Source organism: Cimex lectularius, unplaced genomic scaffold, assembly GCF_000648675.2.
Source record: "Cimex lectularius strain Harlan isolate CLEC.00 unplaced genomic scaffold, Clec_2.1 scaffold48, whole genome shotgun sequence".
Taxonomy (NCBI): Eukaryota; Metazoa; Arthropoda; class Insecta; order Hemiptera; family Cimicidae; genus Cimex; species Cimex lectularius.
This window is the reverse complement of record NW_019392708.1, coordinates 1450799-1477246: the sequence shown is the minus strand read 5'-3', so window position 1 is coordinate 1477246 and position 26448 is coordinate 1450799. Positions and strand designations below refer to the sequence as shown.

Sequence of the window (26448 nt, the reverse complement as noted above, 5' to 3'; positions counted from 1 at the left end):
ATGAATATCGTACCAACCAAAATTCAAAGCCCATAAAATCTTAATGGTTTTCTTTTTATTTTTTCTGTTTCAATATCTCATGCAAACTACAACCGCTACATGTTGTGAGCTATTTGTTACAACCGCAGTGGAAGAATTGTGACCAAAATAATACGAGTCCAGATAATGATTCAGTCAATTCGCTCTCAAAACGATTTGTCATACATTCTACATAATTTTTATGATTTGTTTAAAAAACACAACGCATAAAAAAAATCGTGCATTTATGTGTTTGGAATTCTGTTTGCATTGCTGATTCAGAAGAGTAAATATTAAAATCCCCCAGGAAGATTATGAACGTCACGAAAATAAGATAAAATGTTTCTGTCACACTCGAGATGAGTCTGATGTATCGTTGTCATTGCTATCTATATGACTTTAATATTCCAATATTACATAAGACCTGCCTTTCTTAGTCGACAATTTATTAGGTTACTGCTTAACATAAGTAGGGAAGCCGCGGTAGCCGAGTGGTTAAGGCGTCAGACTGGGCAATAGATCCCGCGGTCGCGGGTTCGATCCCCACGTCGCTCTGGACTTTTTCTGACGCCTAAGGGGACCTATGGCCGCAATTGAAAGAAATTGACACGGCATTCATCAATGGAAGGAGGGAACTCCTCTAAAAAAAGTATATCTTTAGTCGATATTTATAAATAGTATCGAAATGAGTATTTTGTACATTAACCAAATGTTCTGATGTTCTTTCTTCGTACGCAAAAATCGCCAAAATGGCCATATGGATAGGGGATAGGGATAATACCTCTGACATTCGGGGCACAGAGGTAACGAAAAGGTTGACATATTGGCCAAAAAGGAAGCCAACACTGTATGGGCCTAGAACCCTACTGCGGCCTAGCAGCCTGTCACAAAAGAGGATACATCGTAAAATGAATCCTTAATGAGTCCAAAACCTGGTGGAACAATACCACAGGTATGAGGCACGCGAAGAGATTCATAGAAGGACCATCCGCAAAACTTAAAAAAGAAGGAATCGCAACCGAACCAGGATTGTAGTTGGACTCCTGACAGGACATTGCCACTTAAGGAAGTACATGCACCGGATAGAAGTACAGACAGAAGAAACACTATGCAGTGACTGCCCGGAAGACCGCAGAACACATTTTATATTTCTGTGAAGGTCTATGTAGGTGCAGGTTCTTGCACTAGGACATGAAAAACCACAAGCAAGAAACCAAGGAACCCTGGCAAAGCTGTGGAGGCTGGTTAATAGCCTGAAGCTGGCAAGTGAGTTATAATTAACAGAGGAGCACAATAGATCTCTTTAGGTCAAGGTGCAGTAGGCCTTGAGGCCACCTCTCGAATCCCTAACATGGCCATATAATCGGTGTAATTTTTTGAAAGGTTTTTGATTATTAAACCTAAGTTAGGTGTTATCGATAAACTTGAAAATTTACTTGTAGATTTATTTTCCTCAGTTGATTTGAATGTCTATATATACATGGAAATCATTGGATTTGAGTGAAACGTGAAACTTAACTAGTCGTATTAGGTAAACAATGATGAAAGTAATTAAATTTCCTTTAGAAATGAGAATAGGAAAAATGTAATTTTTAAATTTGTGTTCAGTCATATCCTTGAACGTGACTCACAGTGGTTCTACAATTCCGGTACACGATTTAGTCCGATAATATTTTCGTACGTAAATCTTAAAAAGAAATCAGCAATAACAATTAAAATTCGCGCGTTTGCTAATTGGAGTCAGTTGTTCTTTCAATGATTAAAGTTAACGTCAGAGTTGATCTATTACACATAAACATTTCCATGGTGTATAATAATAACTCAACTATTTTATCAAATTTAACAACCTTAGAAAGATTTTCCTGTGTACTCATGACATCCCTCGATTTGGCAAAGAGTAAAGAATTTTATAATGTATTAATTCCCACGTGAATTGTTCTTTCTCGTTCTTCTCCCCAATTACTAAAACGTTCACTCTTTACCATTTTATAAACTATGATTCTGAGAGAAATATTGTTTTACTTCGGGTATTTTTATTCATGATTTAAAACATGCTTTAAAGCTATTAATGCCGAACACAAGCTTTGCAAAATAGAGGAAGGCAGGCGCCTGGATCATGGCCGGTTAAAAAAAATTCCGGGAAGGAGACATGAACCTTGAAAGTAAAGATACATCAGACCGACAACCGTCTCGATACCGAGGCTTTAAGCACAGCCTTCTTCAAAAGAGTTCGGGGAAACGCGGAGGTGAATTAGAAGTTCTCTCACGATAATTTAAACTTGATATGTAATCGAATGTCTAGAATAACCGACTGACAATTGGATACGAGGAACTAACCGAGGAAGGAGGGCCTGTTTGTCTGCCAGCACAAGGTTTGCCAAAAAGGTCGAATGAATGATTCACTTGTTTTCGGTTCCTGATGTTCCTACTACAAATTAGGAACTCATTTCAGAAGGAAAACCGCACTTATGTCCTTATGCAGTATGAAATTGAAAACGTATAGTTGCTCCCATATCACCGACATTGCCGTGTATTTTTAGCCAGTGGGAATTTTTGCGTCTATAAATCAAGATGGAAGAAGAATTTATTGCACGTTATGCCCAGTTTTTTTTTAATCTCAAGTATAGTCAATAATGGACACACATAAGTAAGTAATTACAATTAGTTAAGGCTTGATCGATCTTCGGCTAGATACGCAAAGAAAAATGGCAAAAAGGAAGGAAAATTCAAAAGGTGGGGTTGAGATGAGAAGTTAGTGTCCGAGTGGATCGAGGTCACGATAGCTCAAGTGGTAGAGCAGCGGCATATCCAGCCGAAGATTCGTGGGTTCGAATCCCGCTCGTGCCACTGACTTTTTTGTCTCAACTAAAAAACCTTAATTAATTGTAATATATTAATTGGTCAAGCGGACCACGAAATTAGTGAATTGTGAATTTAATGATTTAAAATGAAGTATACTTCACTAAAACTCTCCGTGGCCATTTCATTTGTCGTCGAGAATCCAATCCGATTACACGACATTTGAAAAATGGCAAAAAGGAGGGAAAATTCAAAAGGTGGGGTTGAGATGAGAAGTTAGTGTCCGAGTGGATCGAGGTCACGATAGCTCAAGTGGTAGAGCAGCGGCGTATCTAGCCGAAGATCGTGGGTTCGAATCCCGCTCGTGCCATTGACTTTTTTATCTCAACTAAAAAACCTTAATTAATTGTAATATATTAATTGTTCAAGCGGACCACGAAATTAGTGAATTAGTAATAAGTTCAACTGATTTTACTGCCTACTGGAAAATTGGACGATGTTATACTAATTTGACTGTTAAAATAAGCTTTTCTCGTATGTTTTATCAAGGCCATCCACAGAAATCCAAATTTTAAATTGGTTATATTTTACGTTAAGGTTAAAAAGGATCGGCTCTTTTACGGATACGCACTACGACCAATATTGGTCTTTTCGATTCCCAGGAGTAGGAACCTCAGGAAGCATAGGCCTTCCCACCAATAAAAGACATAATTATTCCGCTGTTTCTTCTTCTTCCAGGCATGATTACATATGCTTCCGAGTCTGCAATTTCTTTCTGATTCTAACACGATTTTAATTCGGCCGTTAGTTTCTGCGAAGGTCCTTTAATGAACATTTTCGCAGGACTATCGAAATACCCATTGCCCCGAGGACTAATTTTATTTTATGATAGATCTACATTTTGGCAATTACGAACACTGCTAAACGTTTAGTGTGACCTCATCGAACTATCATTGGCCAATTTATCGGCCCCCCTCGTTGCCCCTCTGCCTTATATGTTCTGGTACCAAAACCAGGGGTCATTTTCTGTTGTCTTCAACGTCTGCCAGGGCCCTGATGCAATCCTAACCGGCTTTGGACTTTACTACCGACGAGGAGTGGTCTTTAGTGCCGGTTATCTATCCAAGTAGATGGCTATTCGTTAGAATATTGGAGAAATTCAGTCTTTTGATTTCCTTGGCAGTGTTCAATAGCCTCCGCTTAAAAGAGAGTGGCATATTGGTTTATTGGTTAATTTTCATAAATTCCCGACCAATAATCGGTCATGGGGCCATCTGTGTACCAGATATACTCAGCATTAACTGCGACCCCTTTCTCTCACTCTACACTCTGGTTTATTTTAATTTGAAATTTCTTATCTAAACTGAATGGAACATGGCCAATTTTAAAATGATTAGCACTGGTTATTTTAACTAAATAAAAAGAAAAATCTCAACTTAGTTAAATAAGACTGCACTCTACTTAGTTCATTGATTTAGGATAACATAGTTACAGTAATACAACTCTTGGTTTTTAAGATCTCAGGATTCAAAAGGAAGTCCTAAAAGAAATTTCGTTAACGTTTTTAATAATAATAATATTATTTTAGATCCGTCTAGATCGTTGATCACTGAAAGTTGACAACCTTTCTGATTCTTTTATTGTTTTCTCAGTTTTTCATAAACATTATTTTAAGAACATCTTCTTGTTAAGCCTCAAACGTGGTAAATTGATCAGTTAGTCTGTTTTATTTTTCTTCGTTGTTCTTGAAAAATTGCGCTAGTTGGCATTTTGTTTGGTCAATATTATACATTCTTTGTACACAATGACGAAATAAGAGGAAATAAACAAAAAAAGTGTGATTGATTAAAATTTGTAAAGGGAATATATTTTTAAGGGTAGAAATATTTTTCAGTTCATTTTGCCATGTGATTGCACAATGTTTTTCTTTGAGGATTTCTAAGGAACACTGTTGGAGCGCTCAAGATTTACGTTTTGCATACCTATATACCATTATAACGCAGACAGTACTTGCATGCCTTGGAATTTCGGAGCCCAATGAAACCGACTCGAAAATATATTAAATAAATATCAAAAAAGATAAACGGAGAGAATTAATATTCCAAAAATAATCTTCACAAGCAAAAAATCATTCGGAATCCGGTCCATGACGCATGACAAGGCGACCAAGTTCATGGCCGCGTCTTACCCTTTGTCGCTCCCCACGAGGCAAACGCGAAAGATGAACAAACCCGATGAAAAAGAAAGGCGTTTTAAGTTTTAAGTAAGCATGTAAGCAGGTTTCTTGTGGGATTAACCCATGTTGTCAGCTAGGTGATAAACCTGAAATTTGGTCAGATTTTTGAAAAGACACGTCTCTTTTATAAGGTTATATGAGGAGTTTTCTGGGTTTGTTTTATTGTTCCGTTCGGTCTTTTTCTTTTTAATAGTTTGGAAATAGTTTTTAATAGGAATAGGTGAAGTTTGTGGACGTTTATTAATTTGTGCAGTTATGAATTAAGTACGTTGACGGATTTTTCGTCCGTTTTGCATGAGTGTATAAGTTTCAACCCGGGGACCGCGGTAGCCGAGTGGTTAGCATGAGAGACTCTCACGCCGCGGTCGTGGGTTCGATTCCCACCGTTGCCCCTGGCCCTTTTTTACCAATAACCCCCCAAATTTGAACACACATATACGAATTGTCACATGGCTAATATGCATAGTTCATAACGCCAAAAAAAAAAAAAAAGTCTGTATTAAATTCATTAGAGTTCGTGGTCTGATTGAGCGAATAACTTTTTTCAATTAATTAATCTTTACGTAAGGTATTGGTTGAGATAAAAAAAAATTAAATTGAAAAATGGCAAATAGGAGGGAAAATTGGAAAGGTGGGATTGAGGTGGATCGAAGTCACGATAGCTCAAGTGATAGAGCAGCGGCGTATTTAGCCGAAGATCGTGGGTTCGAATCCCGCTCGTGACACTGACTTTTTTATCTCAACCAATACCTTACGTAAAGACTTGTCTGTATTTTTGAGGGTTTATGATGGTTTTGTGTAGTTTGATTAACCCGCAAAGTCCCTAAACGATTTTTGTGTTCTTTGTATCCGTCTTATTTTTTTCAGGTCTGTCCGATGTATTTACCTCCTAATTCTCATGTTATGACATTTATGTCATTTTTGTCTAGTAGGGTGACTTAGTCAATCCTTTATCTTATTAGTTCAATTGTGTTCGTGGTCTTCAGAGCTGTTTTAATTCCTGATTTGTTAGTTTCTTTCCCTTTGCATGTAAATGTGGTCCATTCAGTGTCTGTTTTTGTGTGTGCATATTTTTGATCCTGTTTGTGTTGTAGCTGTTTTTGCTTACTATGTTTTTTATTGTTTTGGTACTTTTTGTATTTGTATTTTATCAGTGGTCTTATTTTAAGTCTATCTGACTTGTATTTTAGTGCTACCGTGCTCAGTCGGCTTGATGATTCCCCCATTCACAGGGGCTTGAAAAGTAGCGCCTGTGATTTTACCATTTATGATTATGTAAACACAAAATGTACGAGTATAATCAAATTGATCGATCAGACAATAGAAAAAATATTCACGGTCTAAAAACGAATAAGAAACACTTGAATTTTTTATCGAGCAAACATACTCAACAACCTTTAAATTTCACATTTTCATCTGAAAGCTAATTGGCAGTAAACGACCAGTGTTAAATGTATATTCCAAATAGACGTTGTATAGAAGAATGTTTTGTGTAATTTTCAGCCTAAGAGACATATTAATGGATCTATTGTAACAATTAAATGTACAGTGTCCAAGTCATCCTGCTTAATTTATTCGGCCTTGGCTTGGTGATAGAATGTTACAGAAAAAACAAAACATTTTTTTTTTCTCTTTCAGGTTTATCAACAAGTTGGTGATTATTTTTCGTCAGTTTTTCAGCATTTTGAAAACATTGGTTCATTATGACCCTAAGAACCAATATCCAAAAACAGCCCATCTTTTTTGGCTACATTGTTCATCAATTACTAACAATAGTGGCATTGGTCTTTGTCTTTTAGTTTTTGCTTTAAACCGTGATATTCCTCAAGGTGTCTGCAGTCTGCTTTCTGCAGAAAAATCAAGATAAATATTGATCTGTCAGGCGCTTTTCGACCTTGTGCTGGATTCTTTAGGACAGATCAAATATATATTACAAAGGCAGACAAAAATGGCCGGAAATGACCGGAATACATTACTTTTTTATGGATTAAATAGTCAAGGTAGTCAATCAGCAGATTTAAGTGAAATTACACCCCTACAAATTCGAGGTCTTAGAGAGTCTTTAGACTGAATTTATCATTAAGACGTGACTTAAATCTATGGTTAATTAACTTGAGTAGTCATTTGTAATGTCGGTTAGTTTCCTGGTTATTCAGACGTATATAGATTCCACGTTAGCCTTTTGTTAACGAGTAGTCCCAAGAAGCAATACCGGAGGGTGGAAATTCGAATAAGTCTTACAAATGAGATTTTGGAGGGTAAAGGTGATGTGGGTAGATTTGGTTCCATTGACCTCCATTTGCGAGACCAAGACTAGAAAAGGTTTGAACGGAGTTCAATATTATGACCAGATAGGATCAGGATTAGATGGCAAGATGACTGTGTCGCCAGCGAAATTATGATAAGCAGAACAGGAATCTTGTGGTTAGGAAGGACCCTAGGATACATCTCTAGGGGAGATCTGCTTTAAAGAGAATATAGCAAGAAAAAGTAGCCCACTGAGACATGAGTACCATTTGTCATATAGGATTTAATACAGAAACTTTCACAGCAGGGTGTTGAGACACCCGTTTCTGCTTAGAATGATATACTATTCACAACGCGATACTCTTGTTCATAGTAGAGAGAAATCGGAGGAAACCAAATTAGTAGTTATATAGGATGTTAGCAGTTTTACCTATGGAGTTCAATCTTTTTATGTAGAGTTTGTCAAGGATATTGCCTAGGGCAGGAAGAACACAGGTTTGGATGTTGGGTAGATTTGTTGCACTCATTTCTTCTTCTGTATTGTTCTTACTATACCGTTGACGCTGACATTTTTTCTTTTGTCAAATTCTGCAATACATTGGACGTAATTGTCTGTTTAAAAATTACATTTTAATTAGTTTCAGACATTTTAACTATTTTTTAATCGGGGGGAAAGTTAATATGTGTTATTGGTTTTTGAATTCTCAATGAGGTTGGTTCTCTGACTTCCAAAAGATTAGAAAAAACGATTTTTGTATCTCTCCTGTAATTCCTATACGGGGTACAAAATCGTACTTAAGCATGAGTGAGTGTGTGTATGTGTGTGTGTGTGTGTGTGTGTGTGTGTGTGTGTGTGTGTGTGTGTGTGTGTGTGTGTGCGCGTGCGTGCGCGCGCGCGTCACAAAAGAAAGAGGGAGCAAGAGTGATTAATGTGTACGTGGTTAAAGGATTGGGAAGTTGAATTGAACGAGTGATTAATGTTTTATTTATATCGCAGTAATTTTGTGGAGAGTGGAAAAGAGAAAGATATATTACATATTCATTTTTTTATGTATAAAAAATTGAATATGAGAGAGAGCACGTTCGTTATTAATCGAATGGGGGACTGATTTAATTCTATTATTAATGTTTTATTTAAAATTGGAGTGATTTTTTGGAAGAGATAAAAAAGGTGAGTGACAGAGACTTGAAAGAGAGTGGGCGAATTCATGTTTAAAGATTAGATGGTTGATTAGATTGATTTGTATGTGTACTAATGTATATAGTACCGTACAGTTCACACGAGATAAGGTTTAACCAACACATACATCCATATTACGAATTTTAATCATTAGATGAAATGTTAGTAGATAAATATATTACATGTGTTAATTAAAATTTAAAAAATTGTGAATGAATTTATAGGGGTCGTCGGTGGCCGCAACGGTTTAGGCTTTGACACGGCGCTAAGGTAAAGGTCCTGGGTTCGAATCCAGCGGCCCTGCATTCGAGCCCGACCTACTTACAAATGTTCCCCCCCCCCAAAAAAAAAAACACCGGCCCCCTGAGGGTTGATATGATCTCTGCTGCTGCGAACCCTCGTAAAATAAATAAATAAATAAATAAAAAATAAAAAAATAATATAAACTGGCACTCTCAACACGACACACAAGAATGACATATCTACACGGAAAACAAACACTTTGAGCCCTGAAGATGATTTCAATAAAGATCGAAACGTTGACATGATAACGAAAATGTTTTTCGAAAACATCGTCACACCAGACCGCACCTCACGATCTCCAAATAATAAACAACAAATTTAATAATTTTTTCAGAAGATTAGTTGCCATTTGATAAACATTTCCTCTAGTTAAAAACGATTAATTTCCCGAAGTATTCAGACTTTCCTAATTATTTATCTTGTTGGGTTTCTTTAAAGAAAATTCACGTTTGACGAGAAAGAAAGTTATTCCTTTATATTCAATAAGAAAATCATCCAAAGTGCTTTAAAAAAATTAAACGACTCAACTGATATATTTTTTTTCTTTTAATCAAAAGCTATATTATTAACTTTTCTGCCTTGGAGTATTTTACCCACGCGGATTAGCTTTTCCGTATGCCATCTCCCTTTGATCTCTCTATCTTTGATTGAGTTTGGGTCTTATTAAAAAATAAATGCTTAACAAGAAAATGAAAAGGTTGAAATATCTTTGTCTTCAAAAAAGAGAAGAATCTTTAAATTTGTAAGTATATTTTTTAACCATTATCGTATTTACTCTAAATATTATTTTAATCGAATCAAACGTCTATAGAATAAAAAATAGAAGTTCTGCTGTAAAATCAAATCGAATAAAAGGCTCCAAGATTTGGCCATTTTTCTAAACCAATTTTATGAAAATCGCATCTTAAAAGTTGGTGTTATATGATAATTTGACCGTTCTAGGGGTTCAAACAATTTATTTTGAATGGGCCACCCCAGTTATGATATTATTTTGCGCAATTCTCAGAAATTGGCAGACGTCAAGATTACTAAAATACCAAAGAGGCTCAATGTAGTGGGTACCACCGCGCTCCACCATCTAAAGAATCGATTTGATAAATATAGAACTCGACTCTATTCATGTTTGTTATGGCGACTCCGTCATTGTATCTCACGTGCTAGAAAATAGTAGAGGCCGGTGTTTAAATGCGGTCTACAACAAATTGGAATACTCGGGGAACACGTACATAAAAACAGGCAAAAAAATTGCATGTCGGAAACAAAGTTAAACCAATTTTCCTAATGGATTAAAACGTACATAGAGTATGATGATTTCTGAATTTTTCACCAGGAGACCAAGACTTCTCTTTAATTAGCAAACTGTATTTATCAATGAATTGATTGACAAAGTCATAATTATACAAATTTACCTTCGATAATTAGTATAACTTACAACAAGGATTCTTGATTTGGATGTCTTCAATTCACTTCAATCTTGTTTGATTTCAATTAGAGTTCGAAACAGTCTCCGTTAGGACTAACATTGATAATGAATATCAGCTCAAATCATAGCAGTTAAACAAGATTGGAACAGCTTCTAGTGTTGTTCGATATTAAAATTATCAAAATAGGTCAGTTATATATTCTTATCTCAACTGAATAGAAGAGTGGGGAAGGATCAGAAACAATTTCTATAACAAAATTAAATTATGTATGCAGGGTGTCCTTTTTAGATGGCCCGGATGGTTTTCTCTAGAACAGATAATGTGATCGAAAAAACTAAAAATACGTATTTAATATATTTCAGTCTAGTTTTGAATCACTTTTTGTAAATATTTGTTGTTAGGGTTGTTGTGTTCATAACCAGTACTTAGAAATATATTAGAACGTATATTTTTTACCAACTGTTTTAAAAGCGTGTTTACTGAAAACGATAACCTAATCAGATTTTAAATTCGTCAAAGAATAACGATGAATAAGAAATGTGAAGAACTTGGTGATGACGTGGATACTTGATACGGTGGTTTTCCTATACCCACGTTCGAATATTCCATCGATTGAGAATACCTTTTGTCGTGAGCTTCGATTCATCAGGATGTGTGGGAGGACCAAATCTATATGTCTTAAAGGAACATCAACCATCAAAATCACTGTCCTGAAGCCCCTGCGCAAGATGAGAACGATATTTTTAAAATTTTATGTTGTGAGGGCACCTCAAATCTTGTTCTTTAAAAAACTTAAAACCATTCCAATCTTTCGAAGAGAGAAATGTTATTGTTATTTTCCACAGCATGAACTACTCAAGGGATGACATTGATTTGCAGGTTTCTGATTGAGATGACGATTTTTATGAGAGCAAAGCATGGCGACCTCATTCACTTAATTGGTAAGTTTCAGAAACGGTAAGAATGTCTGCAGTGTATAATGTATAGGATTAAGTCCTAAGATACTTCATTGAGGTACCTTTAATCTGTGCGATAGCTTGCTGATACAGCGGAGCCACTAATGACTTGTAAGCATGCGTCTGATAAGAAGGATTTTTGTTTAGTTACGTAATTGGAATTTTTGAATATATTTCAAATGGAAATTGAATACTGGGGATCGTCGAGATGAGTTGCGGAACATACTTCTAGGTGAGATGCTAACGCCCGAGAGCAATGGTCAATCATGCTAGCCGGAAGGAAGACACTGTCACAATTAATGGCCTCGAAATGCACCTTCGTACTCTTGTCTTGCTATTTTAGACTATTCCAAAGGTACGATAAGTGGCCACGGGGTTGCCGTCAAGGCCTTGAGGTTTCCTCCTGTGATCTGCGGGGTGATGTACCTGTAATTTTATCTTTACCGCTCATCTTGATCTGGTTATCCTTGCTGGGTTAGTTTTCAGACGCGTTTTTCATTTCGCCATTTTTAGCTTGTCTGCCTAAATGAATGAAAAATTTCGCAATTTAATCGATCGTGAGGGGTGAAGTACGTGTGTCGGCGTTTTCTTTTGTCGGTTTCTTTGGTGGATAGTTTGGATTTATTGCCGTTGTGATCGTCGTCTTATTTCTTTTTATTAGTAAATCCATTAGATTTCGTGGTCCTTATTGTCAAATAACTTCTTTCAATTAATTAATCTTTAAGTAAGGTATTGGTTGAGATGAAAAAGCAAGTGTCACGAGCGGGATTCGAACCCACGACCTTCGGCTAAATATCCCGCTGCTCTACCACTTGAGCTCTACCATTTGAGCTAGCTTTTTTTATTTTTATTTATTTGATTTTATTTTTTTAATTCGACTTAATAGCTAGAGTTGTTTAAAAGCAGCGAATTGTTGATTGTTGCGAACAACGTAAAATTGTTACAAAATTAACACTTTTTTCTACAAAAAATATATTTCTCCTTACCTGGATTTTTTAAATGAATTGCTCCCGACGATTGTTTGCTATTATCACTCTATAAAAGGTAAAAATATGAATGAAATATGTTTCAATATGATGAAGAATTTTGGAGCATAGTGTACAGAAAAGTCAAAATACAGCATTTCAGGAAAAGCGATTTTCAGACCGAGCTGAAATGTTGTTTTCCCTTTGTCGTCCATTTTACGCCATAAAAACGTTACACATCGATTCCTCTTCCATTTTGGAATTTTGATAGACGAATTTCCTTTGGGATCAGATGGGAAGTTTTTGACACAGAATATATATTACATAAAATTCGAGTATTTTCAAACAGCAGAGTTGGCAAGTCGCAAGTTCGTCCAGATACACTAAAACACTTGATTCTTAACTGTCGAAATTTGGAACAATTTTAAAGCTCAGATTCTCATCGTGACTTGAGGTGGGAAGTTAGTGTCCGAGTGGATCGAAGTCACGATAGCTCAAGTGGTAGAGCAGTGGCGTATTTAGCCGAAGGTCGTGGGTTCGAATCCCGCTCGTGACACTGGTTTTTTTATCTCAAAGTGTGGAATGGCGTAAACGATGTACGTGAACTGTATGCTAATGAGTTTTTTTATTCTTAAATATGCTTATATTTCCAACCTATCAAGTATGTCCAATTTTTGGTACGTCATGTAATTGTTTAATGCTTGTTTCTATTGGTGAAGGTTTTTGATGATACTCTGTGAGGTAATTCGCGTATTTAATTTTCCCTCATAGTCCCTAACTATTTTTTCGTCCTGTCGGTCCTATGTATTTCTCTCTGCATTCGCAGGTTATGATATATATGCCATTTTTGTTAAATAGGTTAGTTTTGTCATAGTAGTATTGTGTTTGTTAGTTTTCACTGATGTTTTAATGTCTATTTGTTAAATAATCTGTGTACGTTTCTTTCAGTATGTATATGAATGTCGTCCATTTAGTGTCTGTTTTTGTGGTGTTTATTTTGTTTATTATTGGGTCGATCGTGTTTATGTTGGAGCCGTTATTGTGTCCTACATTTTGGTTGTTTTTTCGTCGTTTTTGCCATAGGTACGGTTTATTACTGTCAGTTTGTATCGGTGGGGATGGTTTGTATGACAGAGATTTTTCACTTATTTTCATTGGATTGCACAAAAAATATCCAAAGCACAGAATATTCATCAAAAACTATGACATTTAAGTATCTTTTTTTTTTTTTTTTTTTTTTTTTTAATGAGCTTTTTTGTAGGAAGTCTGGCGATCTTTCTGGTTGTGTTCTGGGACGTTATTTCTACATTTTTAGCCCTCCCACACGTCGTGAAAAGGCTCTGAAACTATCTCATTCATTAACATTCAATCCTAGCCTAGCCTATAGGCGGGTTTCAGAGTACTCGATATTCCTCTGAAGACCCGCCCTCGTTCACGCTAATAAATATATCCATACATTATGTACAATTAAAATTACAATTAATCTAAAACGTTAACCTAGGTGGTGGGTTTATGGGGTACCTGATATTCCACCCATGCATACACTACTATCACACTAATAAATACATTCACTCAAACAGTAACCAATCATTCTGTATTTACAAATTAAAAAATGCGGAGCCACTGGCGCATTTAATATTACAACTGTGCCTCCGCCCATTCACTCTAAAAGATATTATAGCCTAATACTAACCTAAATCGGTGGGTCTGTGGAGTACTCGATATTCCTGCACAACCCACCCATACACACTCCCTTTTGCGCCAATAAATACATTCATTCTACCAAAAACACACAAAGAGATATCTATCCTTGCTTGGTGGGTCTGTGGGGTACTCGATATTCCGACCACCACCCACCCATGCACTCACACATTCTCGCCAATAAATACACTCACTTCAGGAAGGGAAAATGAAACAACGTGTGGAGAAGCCTTAAAGGCGACCATATGCATTTATTTGCTTCAGATATTTGATTACTTTCTTGCTGTTGTCATTGCTGTGTTGCAAAACCTCTTTCAAGCTCGAGGAAAGGCCACACTTTGTTCTGTGCGGCGCCAGTAGTTCGCATTCGGTTAGTAAATGTTTAACAGTTATTTGTGCGCCGCACAATGGGCATCTCCGTGGACTTTTCCTTGCCAAGAGATGACCATGCGTCAGTCTAGTGTGGCCTATTCGCAGTCGGGTCAAAATTATTCTCTCTGTTTTGCTCATACTATCCATGGCCCACGGTTTGACCGACTGTTTTAGTTCTTTTAGATTGTCAGTCATTTTGTCCCAGCGGTTCTGCCAATCTTTCCAGCAAAGATTCTTCATATATTTTTTGACATCCGCTGGACTCACGGGAGTTTCCGGGTCATGTGGCATTACCGCTGCTCGTTTGGCAGCTTGATCGGCATTTTCATTACCTTCTATGCCGACATGGCCCGGTATCCAGGCAATAACTACCTCTTTTCTTTGTTCGTGTATTTCCCTGAATTTCTCTTGTATTCCCTGGATTAGTGGGTCCATGGTGAAGATATTACGGATGTCTAAGACCGCACTGAGTGAGTCGGTGCATGTGACATATTGGTTGCACCCAATTTGTTCAGTTTCGCACAGCGCGGATGTCCCAGTCTACACCGTTTTTTTAATGCAAAACTTGGTTGGTACATGGTTAATTTGAATGTTATTAACAATATAAATGTGTAAGCATAAATTAATCAATAATTTAATGGATATTTAAAATCACTAAAAGTAGATGACTATTTGAAACAAATAATTAAATACAAAACAATACAAATTTGTACATGAGAAATCAATTTAGGAAATGGCACAGGTTACTTGGAAGGAAGGACTACATTTAGTCTTGTCATAACCACAGTCAATTATGCTGAAACATCTGAAGCCTCAGTTGAGTTTGAAAGGATAAGGAAAACAGGGCAAATATAAATTGAGAATTCTAGTTTTATTGATTTCGTCCTTCAATAATTGTTGATTGAAAGGAATTACACCATTCGCCTGGTTTTTGCTCTCTTTATTCAATCCCTCGGTCAATTTCTGAATATTGCGTCGAGTCATGAAAACTTACACAAATTGGCTTATAAAATGAGCAACAAACATGCGGCATAATTCCGTCCTATTCACAATTGATGTTTATTCGAATTATTTTGAACGAATTGAATAAAGCTAGAATTTAGGATTATTCGGTATAATATGGCTTTGAGTCGGTGAGTCATGAAAAAATTTCTCAATTTGTCCGTAAAAAGAGATCAAAAACCGCTGCTGGTATCGACCATTCCATTCCTGAAACCTTTGAAGTATATGAACAATTAATATTCCAGAGATGCCTTTGCAAGAAGCATGGCAGAAAACATCGTGTTACAAGAAAATATGTTTAAAAATTGGTTTTATTTTATGGAAGGCAACCTTCGGATACGTTACGATTTAATAATCGATTTTTTCTTCCTGGGGTTAATGCTCCTAAAAAATATAAACTGCCACGATCTGATAAGATGATCCGGTTATCTAGACGCGATGTAATGGATGAAAGTTAAATGGAAAAAATTACGCATAGGCACAAAAAATGTCACATGATTAATAATCTGAGGGATATTCCTCCTTGTACAAATCAATTCTTAATCTCCCCCTCTTAATTTAAAACGCTTCTTTTTTTCCCTTTATCCCATATTGGAATTTCGCAATTAGACATAACCCTACGGAATCGATGGTAGAACAACGTGACTATGACATCAGCTGAAATCACATGACGCAAGGGTCGATTTTCTCGTGACGTCAGTCCAAATTCAATTTTAACCGGGGGTGGTTTGGGGTTGGGAAATCCACCCTTCGGGATCGACCTCGGACACGACGGGGTGAGTTTCATTGACGTCAACCCATTCTTAAACCCTGGAATAATTAATAACTAACTTTATACCGGGAATGGTGATCAATGACCTTATGCCAACATTTAATCTTGGATTTATAGATTTCTGTCGGTGACTAAAATAATTTCAAAAACTTAGCCCTGATGAAAGGTGAGCGCTGAAAAAGCTCCGGAAACTTGGTTTCCGAAAACCATCCTTTCATCTTCTTTGTAGGATACCTCTTCTCACTTAGAAGGGTGGCTATGGACGTGGGATCACAGATTTTAATGATATCTGTATTGGTGACGGTCGTTCTTGCCCAAGGCTCTAGGATCCGAGAAAATGACGTTTACTAAGTACCATAATTTATGTGATTTTCTTTAATATGGGTCTTTATTCGGCATGTATTTTGACAATTCAAATTAAGTCGGATTAAAAAAAATAATCAGTAATAATAAAACAATAAATAATAATGATAAATTATTAACATAGAAATTTACCAAAACGAAAAGACGACTCTAGCAATCTAGGCATTTCAAACTTTTTTTTTTTTTTAATTTACAATTGTAAATTATATGAATAATTTATTTACTCTTGTTTCTTGTTTAAAGAAAGGTATATTCTAACTAATTTTGCAAAAATACAAAAAAATTAAGCTGGAGGCGAGGAAACTCCAGAAATCTATTGAAATGCAATACATAATTCTTTTCTGAAGTTCGGAGAAGTTTTGCTGATTTCATCCCTATTTTTCTCACTTATGATGACATAAAAAAAAAATATTGTTGATAACATATACTCAAAGAGGAGAAATTAAGCTTTCCAACGGTAGTAATTCCGTGGATATTGTATTAAGTACAGAGGAATTAGGAATTTAGAAGTGTTGCACCGGATGTCAGATAAATTTGACTAAAAAATTAATTTTTAATTGATAACGCATGATATTAAGACGAGAAGATCTCGCCCGGGCAGATGCTTTGACTAACGACGGATGTAACGACCGTTGCAGAGTCCCGAACTCCTGGTTGTGCCGCGCTCTACCATCCACAATGGTCTACAGCGGTTTAGGGCCATCCGATCGTGGTCGACCCCGATATCCGACAGCTAGATATCGTTTTATTGTTCTTAACGCACGATGGAACTGCCATTTAACGACTTGAAAAGTAGTCAACCCCAAACGGTCCATAACGGAAGGATGAGTTCCAAAAGCCTGATAAGGCTTCGTGAGAATAGCCTAGTTTCTAGACATCCCGTTTCAGGTTCTCTACTGCCAGAGAGGTATCACGTAGAAGGCGACTATTCGCAAATCAGCGTTTGGACACGTGAACAATATGGGTCTTCCACTTCACAGATGAATACCGATTTGGTTTGTGGCAATCATCTGAACGGAACCCTGTATGAAGATGACTTGAAGAACGCTTAAACACAAAGGTACATGGAAGACGTTTTTCTGAAAGCTGTAGTCCCAATCACTCCAACATTGATGAATTTTTATTTATGGAGAAGACTGGAGAACGCTTTGCTTCATGTGCCACGTGTGAATCACAGCGCTTTCAAAGACAATCAGTTATGAATGATATGGGGTGGAATCAAAGTTCATTTCCATACCGAACTGATTATTATACAAAATGTGTGGTGTTTAGTGACCGTTACTTGATGATTATTTGGAGGTCGTGAGATGCGGTCTGGTGTGACGTAGGTTTTAGAAAAACATGTTATTTATCGTGCCAACGATCTTTATTGAGCCCTGAAGATGATCTCAACAAAGATCGAAACGTTGGACGTTGGTAAAATGTCACACCAGACCGCATCTCACGACCTCCAAATAATTATACAAAATGGATCTTTGGCTGCACTAAGTTGAGTTCTTGTGGAAACTTTGTTCTCATTCGCTCCATTTGTTCGGGACAACTTCGTGGTAACGCATGTAGCTGAGTTGTCACTTATTACTTGAAGGATGTAGGCCACAATGAATTAGGCACGTTCTCCTTTTATGAATCCCACAGAACGTTTCTGGGACTAGATAAAAAGACGTGTTAGAAATCGTGAGCTTCCAACAAGCGTTGAACAGCTTCAAACCGCTCTTGTTGAAGAATAGGAGTCTTTTTCACACAAGTCGAAATCCGATCGCTCATTTATTCGTTGCCTAGCAGACTTTAGGCCCTCCGCGAGGTCAGAGGAGGTGATTCGCGTTATTAAGAGCAAAACTAGGTAATAAATTGTTAGTTAAATTTCACTCTATCACTAAATGATTTTCCGGAATTTTGGTGAATTTTCTTTCAAACAATTAACTCATTTTTATTAAAACTCGTGAATGTTTGACCTCGTTTGGTTTACATTAAAATAAGTATGTTGTAATTAATATAACTCTAAAAATACATGTAGTTTGTTATGAACAACCAAATACGAGTGTCCTGTTGTTTTCTTTTTTTGTCTTTGTATGTATAAATCAAAGTAGGATAACAAACAATATTTTTTCCGACCTCTAGTATGTTAATTGTTTATCAATAATTTTTCACGCCGTATATGTTTTATTTTCGGGGCTCTCAACTAAAGTCATTTCAGCCCCCATCGGAAGTACACTCAATCACATCCATCTAGACTGCACACATGCACCAATTTACACTGACACTCTGCACAGCCGATAGAGTACTATAAGTAACCCCATCAGCCCTCTCAACCAACGTTTCTTTCTAAACTAGGGACGATCGACGATGAGTACGCTCACGTTCTTCCGTTGACACTACGTTCGCTAGGTTGGAGGGGTGAAGAGTTCACTTCGTCATCATCTCCCCTCTCACACTCGTTGGCGTTCCTTAAAGCCGGAAAAAGATTTGCGCGAATTATCAATTCACCCGAGAATTTGGCGATTGTGATGTCTTTTTTTTTGGGGGGGGGAGCAGCAAAGGCATTTAAGTCGTATTTCTGCCAGTCCTCAGAGCCCAGGGTGTATATTGATTTGCAAGGTCACCAAGTCCGAAGTAGAGAATTTACAGCTTTTATTGTTTTCAATGATTTACCAAAATAGCAGTAAGAGGAAAATAGAAGAGTTACTGGATCAAGGATATATATTTGCTTATTTTACAATCGAACATTCTGCACCCTCGGGGCAAAACTGGCAAAAAAATCTTTTCAGGGTTGTAATTTTATTGGTAACAAATTCAATTTTTGTAGTAATTTTTTTTTATTGTACTCATTTCATCGCATTCAATGTAGTCGTCCTAGTAAATTGTTGGGTCCAGGGTCCATCTTTACTCGCGGGTTTGTTGAACTACCCAAACGCGTTTTGGCATCTTCAGTGAGGAATTATTTATTTATTTACAACATAATTCAAATAAGGGCTTAAGTTAATTTTTAAAAAAAATTATATAATAGCCAACTCCTTTGGTCGATAAATATTTTTTTAATAAATCATCGTTGATAAAATTCTTACATTTCCACTTACGCCCTGAATTTCGATGGAACAATAGAACTTGTTTTTATAATTTTCTATTAGATAAAGACCAATCACGTGGAAATTTGCCGTTAAAAGTTAAGTTTCTATCGCAATTAACTATTCTATTTTATCGATTAGAAAATAATATCGGGTTTTCCCTTGCTGTTTAGAATCATTAAACTTTTAAAGCAACCCGTCAACGCAATGGGATCACGAACTGTATTTATTTGTAAACAATTTAACTAATGTTTGCCAGTTTAGAATAATCCTTATAAGATTCAACTAAATATTTCGTCTGTTTAAATTTATTTGCAGGTTGCCAATCGTATGCCACTTTAAAAAAATAACCTTAACTACTAATTTTGTTTAAATATTTACTCACTACTCTTCGTCATGTTGTATTCATTGATAGCAAGTTAGTAGGATCTGAATGAAAATTTGAAAAAACTATGTTATCATACATTGATAATATTGTTGTTGTTATTTTATTCTTTAGGTTGTTACGTTTTTAATATTTGATGGTTTTTTTAGTCATAACGGCTGAATAGGGGGAAAGCACCCCAAAACCTATACTTGTTTTTAATCAAAAAATAATAAATAAAGACTACTTTTTAATGAAAGCAGATTTTTGGTTGTCTACGTATATGGAATAGATCAAGATAAAAAATGAACGAAATCTATTTTCTGTACTCAATACTATTTTATTTTTGAAAGCAGTCACTTCAAAGGTAGCATATCACGGGCAAATTTAGATAACTATTTGTAGTGTGTTAGGGTTGGCATTTCTTCATTCTTTTTCGTCATCAAAAACCATTTCCTATAATAAAAAAAAGATAGGTATGCGAATTGTGAATGATAATAAAGAAAGCTCAATAAACTAACAAATAAAAACCAAACCTACGCCTGATGTTTCCCTGTCTAAAAATAAGGTCAGTCATATCAGAAAGTCACAACAGCACCTGCGGTATTGAAGAAAAATGGTAGTTGCAATCTATTTTAATGACATGATGGTTCCTGATCTCGGTTGATGCGTTAACAAAAGAACTTTAGGATCAATCGTTCAAGCAATAAAATAGCAACGTTCAAGCAAACAAGTTGATTTTCTTGTATGTATTTTTTATTTGTAAAATAACCATATACTACTAAATATCATACTAATTATTGACCATTGCACATATTTTAATACATTTTAACGAGAAAAAAAGAGAGAAGAAATCAAATATAAATTCTCTTAGGTACTCACTACTAATAACACAAAAATTAAAAATGTTTAATAAATAAAATCCTCCCTCGCCCTCAAGTCACATAATGAACAAAGCTCCATAAGTGTTATTTTCTACTAAATAGCCGATAGAATAATTTAAAAAAATATTATTCAATATTTTATTTCTACTATAGCATCACTTTTTAAATTTTATCTTTCAAAACTACAATATAAATAGCCTACGATTCCTCAAATTCTATTAAAAAAATGTATTTACTTATTATTTAAATACAGAAGAGGAGTATTAAAATGTTGATACAATTTTAAATTTAAGTTCAACTAATTTAATTTGAAAATGTTCATAATACTACACTCAACTGTAAGAAAATTCACAAATTATTTATTTAAAAAGCAAATTAGAAATATAAACTATCCATCAGAAACAGTTTATCAAGTGGAGAATTTAAAAAAAAAATCCACTGCATCAATTGCGATACGGTAGCGACATAGAATATTATTAGCAAAAGTTGAGAAACTTATCTTTGAATAAAAATAAAAATTATTAATTAATATTGCTCTTTATCAACATACAATGCTCATCCAAAAAATAAATAAATAAAAAAGGCCAACTTTGTAAATGCATATTTTCTCAGCCTTTTAAGTCACAGACCTGCGCTAGGTCACATTTAAAAAAAAAATTGACGCCGAACAAGATAGTTTTTTAATTATTTTATCCACTTTTGCTTAATTATATAAATACTTCATTAATTATACACAATTTTTTCGGACTGAAAAAGTTTGTGGCATGGGCGATCGAAGTCACGGTAGGCTCAAGTGGTAGAGCAGCGGCGTATTGAGCCGAAAGTTCGAATCCCGCCTGTGAGCCAAATTTTTCATTTCGAAAAAATTGTGTATAATTAATTAAGATGGTTTTGTTAAATGTTTTCCTACGTCATTCATGAGTAAATTCAGAATTTCGGGAACATGTTAATTTTTGCGCTTTTTACGAAAACTTCGCTGTGGAACCAGGAAATCGTCCTTTAGCAATCGATATGAAATTTTAATCTCTCTCTCACTCTCNCTCACTCACTCACTCACTCACTCACTCACTCACTCACTCACTCACTCACTCACTCACTCACTCACTCACTCACTCATTCGCTCGCTCTCCCGATTTTACGAAGCCAAATTGCCTCAACACCTGTTGAAAGCCGCAAAAGTTGAATTTCCGTGATGAGGTAAGCAATTGGTTACAGCAGAAGCGTTCCGCATTCCAAAAAGTCAAAAATAAGTAAAGGTAAGAATTGTCGCATCCCTGTACCCTTTTTGACAAAGTTGTAGAGCGCAAAATTTGCGAAAACATGACGGTTTAAAATTTATGCATTAAAAATCATGAATACCTCGAAAATAGTTAAGAAATTTGGCAAAATGGAAAGGTGACCATTGAAAGCTTATTAAAAGTATTACTTTGATTGAATCTAAAATTTTCTAGCATTGTATAAATTCTTTTTTTTAATCTAAATTTTCTAGCATTGTGATAAATTCAATTTTTTATCTCAATTTTTCTAGCATTGTATAAATCCATTTTTTTTAATCTGAAATTTCTTACATTGTATAAATTCATTTTTTCACATCCTACATGTATTTGTAAAATTTAAACAATGTTTATAAATCCCAGGTCCTGAAGATGATCTCAATGAAGATCGAACGTTGGCATGATAAAGAAAATGTTTTTCTAAAACCTACGTCTTACCAGACCGCATCTGACGTTCTCCGAATAATCATTTGACAAAATATTTATCGTGCAACTTTCATGCATATAATAAATCCATCTGCACGGTGAGCACAATAGCTACAATTTGAGTAAATTGTTAAAGTTCAGTGTCACCTTGTTTGTTTTGTTACTTTGATGTTACCTTCGACCAAAACCTTTCTTGGAAACTACACATTTCCAAAATTTCCCTCGTTCAATTCCGCCGGTTCTGGCTACCTTTTACCTCTGGGAAACTCTTTGTCTCCTCCCTCATCTTCGACTATAGCTGTGTCGCTTATGGTGGACATCAGAAGGAACAAAAAGAGCGTCCGAAGAGACTGATGGCTATTAGAAGTTTTCGTAAAAAGTGCAAAAATGTTCCCAAAATTTTGAATTTACTGATGCCTGCTAGGCAAACATTTAAATAAGCCATCTTGTTCAGCGTAAAATTTTCTAAAAAATGAGACAGCTCAGGTCTGTGATTTACAAGGCTTTACAAATATGCATTTCCAAAGTTGGCCTTTTTTTTAACTGCATTTTTTTATAAAGAGCAATATAAATTTACATAACTTTTCATTGAACTTTTAATCACAAATGAAGCAGTCTTTGTCAACTTTTGCCAATAATATTTATGACGCTACCGTATCGCAATTAATGCAGTTGGTTTTTTTTTTTCATTTCTCTTCTTGATAAACTGTCTTCAGAAGAAATGATTTGGTGATATCACCATTCCACCCCCCCCCCAAAAAAAAAAATTAAATTGGGCTAAACATTAATCATACACTCACGTATGTCAATTAATCTAGAGTTTGACGGATTTGAATAAACACGCACGAAAAGGAAAATAAATAAAATGAAGAGACGGTGAAAAGAAAAAAGAGAGAAACGTATGACGACAATTGATACGGTACGCCTGCGGACGGCAAATCCTTGAAAGAGTGACGCAGGTATCGCAATTGCGTAATTCTAGCTCACGTTGGCTGTCATTTATAAAACTAAACCCCGTTTTATCCAACCAACCGTTCAATTAATATATATTTTAAATTACAGTACGTTTTCATTGTCCTACTCCGATTGTTTCATCTCACAAAGTTCGTCGTCGTTTGTTTTATACGCCTTATCTTAATGTTTGCATATAGATGGGAATAATGGAAAAATCCTATTATGCAATTGTAAAGCAATCTTTCAGCTAAAAATTAATCACTCTAATACGCAGGTAATATCGTATAAATATGTAAACAGATCAATTTCTTTTATCGGACTTGACGATCAAAACGATAACTTTTCATAACAGGTTTATAAACGTAGATCATCAAACAAGTCTAATATTCATCGAAGCGATCGGGCAAATCGAAAGCGTCAATAGAAGATTCGTCCTGAATAACAAAAGTACGTTAAATGAGGAAAATGACCATAAAACGATTTTAATTATCAACAGGGTAAATAAATTTGAGCGAAGGTTGCCAATTACTCCTGAAGGGTTCAATTCTCGACTAAAAGTTGACAAAAGAGAGAAAGAACTTTGATTTGCACTAATTTATTTAATGATAGGGACAAAAGACCTTTATTTAAAATGAGATAAGGAAAATAAAATTGTACCTATATTGGCAGCGAGAGCGGATCAAAATAATTAAATTATACCCACCAAGGTATCACAGGCAGTCGAAAGCATTGAGCAATGTTATAATTTTCTCTTATTACGGAAATAAAGTTTTAAATTAATTTTATAACAGTTGGTTAAAGCTTCCAAGCAATGGGGAAAATGATTTGCCAAACCCAGGTGTTTTTTAAATCGATCCACCTGCATTTCGGTATTAAATCAATAAAAGAAAACGGTAAAAAACCCGACCATTCTGTCCTCTAAGGAAAATTTATCGCTCGACGCCACTATTTTAATTTATTTATTCTGCCCAGGGTTAAAGTCTGAAAGACGCCAGGAGGCGCCAAACATGTTGCCTATGTTAATTGATCCTAGTTGGAAAATGGAATGAATAAACATTAATTTTTCTCGGAACTCGCGGATATTCCACCGTCCAATAAAACGATCTTTGTCCAATTGTGCAGAATAGCTAATAGTTTTGTTGTGTGCGTGTGTGTTTTTTTGCCAAATCATGGGCAACTAGGCGTGTTTACTCTTTATTACGTCACTGTTAATTAACAAATAATTTTTTGTTTTAAATTAAAATTTACTGTTGCATATCGTGTTCTCATGACTTGTCATACAACATTACTATCAGGATAATAAACCAATGGTAAATTAATAATACAATAAATGTTTGAAATTATATGGTCCTACTTCAGACGATCTTGTACCATTTTCGGAGCAATATTTAATATAATTGACAGTTTTTATCTATTAATCGAAGGTTTTTCATTAAAAGTTTAAAAATGGGTCGAACTTGGAGATGGTTCAGACAATTCCCGGATTGAAAAGCCTTGAAAGTAAAGATAGATGAGGCCGACAATCATCTCTTTATCGCCGTTTTGACAGCGGCTGTGCTGATCATCGAACAAGCACCAGCAAATCAAGCAAAAATGGAATTATTGTAAACCTTCAATTGGAAAACTGAAGTACACACAAATTGATACAAAAACTCTTTAAATCGTACGACTTCATATGCTAAGATGATTTAGCTCGATAAGTCCTGTGTGCTTAGTGTAAATTTGAAATCGATACAATCCTTGAAGGTCAAGCATTAATGTCATAACTTTATTTAACTCAGACATTAAGCGGTTCATGAACTTCTTATTAAAAGCTTTGGCAAGAATAATTTTCCTCCATCTTGCCATAGCACACATTTTATGGCAGACCACGTGAAAAAATAGCTAACTCGTTCTTTTCCTAGGCTCAGCAATGAACATTTTTCTCGCTCTTTCGGATCCCCATTTAAACATTTTATGCGGCGAAGTATTGGAAAAATAACGAAAAGCTGGATTTGTTATGTTATTTTTCAATATTGACTCACTAAAATAGTTGGAGTTTTAAGAGTAAATTCTAAACAGAAATGCGAAATATCGAAAAATCGAGCATAATCATATTGCTCGATATTTAAAATGGGGAAACAACATTATTATACAAATTGTTAAATAATTTTGATGATAGTACGCCGGATTGAGTAATATCTCTAAAATTGGCGAACAACCTGCAGAACTAATAGAAACAGTTTAAGTGATAGGAATAGTTAAAGCAGAATGAATATAATTCATAGGTTGAAATCGATGGTAACACTCATAAATTTTTTTCACAGTTATATTTCGAATCCTGAAATGATAATCGTCAGTCGGAATAAAACGTACAAATGCGTTTTTAATCGTAAATTTAAAAAAAAATCAAATAATAATAATAAAAAACTTAACCAACCCTAACCCGCAGAACTGTCTTAAGGGGATAGCAACAGGTTTTTAACCCTATTTTTCGTTTAATTCCATTTCTACGCTATAGATTTTAATTTTGATTCGCATTTTCATTTTCAAACGAACCTGTATTATTAAATTGTACTCTTCAATTTTCAGCATTTCAGCAAATTTTCATTGTCATTCTGGTGTCCAAAGAGAGGCTAAAAAGTTGCCATTTTTCAGTATTATTTTCTCCAATCTATTTAGTCTATTACAAACAATCTTTTTATTTATTAAATCCATTAGATTTCGTGGCCCGATTGGACAAATAACTTCTTTCAATTAATGCTTTATGCAAGGTATTGGTTGAAATAAAAAGCTAGTGTTGCGAGCGGGATTCGAACCCACGACCTTCGGCTCAATACGCCGCTGCTCTACCACTTGAGCTAGCTTTTTTTATTAATTAATTTATTTTTTTAGTTTATTTCGATTTGATAGCTAGAGTTGTTTAAAAACAGCGAATTGTTGATTGTTGGGAACAACGTAAATTTGTTACAAAATTTACACTTTTTTCTACAAAAAATTTATTTCTTCTTATCTGGATTTTTTAAATGAATTGCTCCCGACGATTGTTTGCTATTATCACTCTATAAAAGGAAAAAATATTAATGAAATATGTTTCAATATGATGAAAAATTTCGGAGAAAAGTGTACCGAAAAGTCAAAATACAGCTTTTCAGGAAAAGCGATTT

General features: G+C 35.3%; 1 protein-coding gene across 3 annotated transcripts in view; it reads left to right on the top strand.

Moving 5' to 3' along the window:
- Positions 1–26448, top strand: part of LOC106672934 (protein tyrosine phosphatase type IVA 1) — a 59638-nt gene that overhangs the window by 19916 nt on the left and 13274 nt on the right. Inside the window, exon 2 of one of the 3 annotated variants that reach the window (XM_024226322.1) lies at positions 11087–11148. The exons of the other annotated variants lie outside the window; for them this stretch is intronic. The gene's annotated coding sequence lies outside the window, so the exon portion shown is untranslated. The remainder of the gene's footprint in view (positions 1–11086; positions 11149–26448) is intronic. 3 annotated transcript variants of the gene reach the window in all.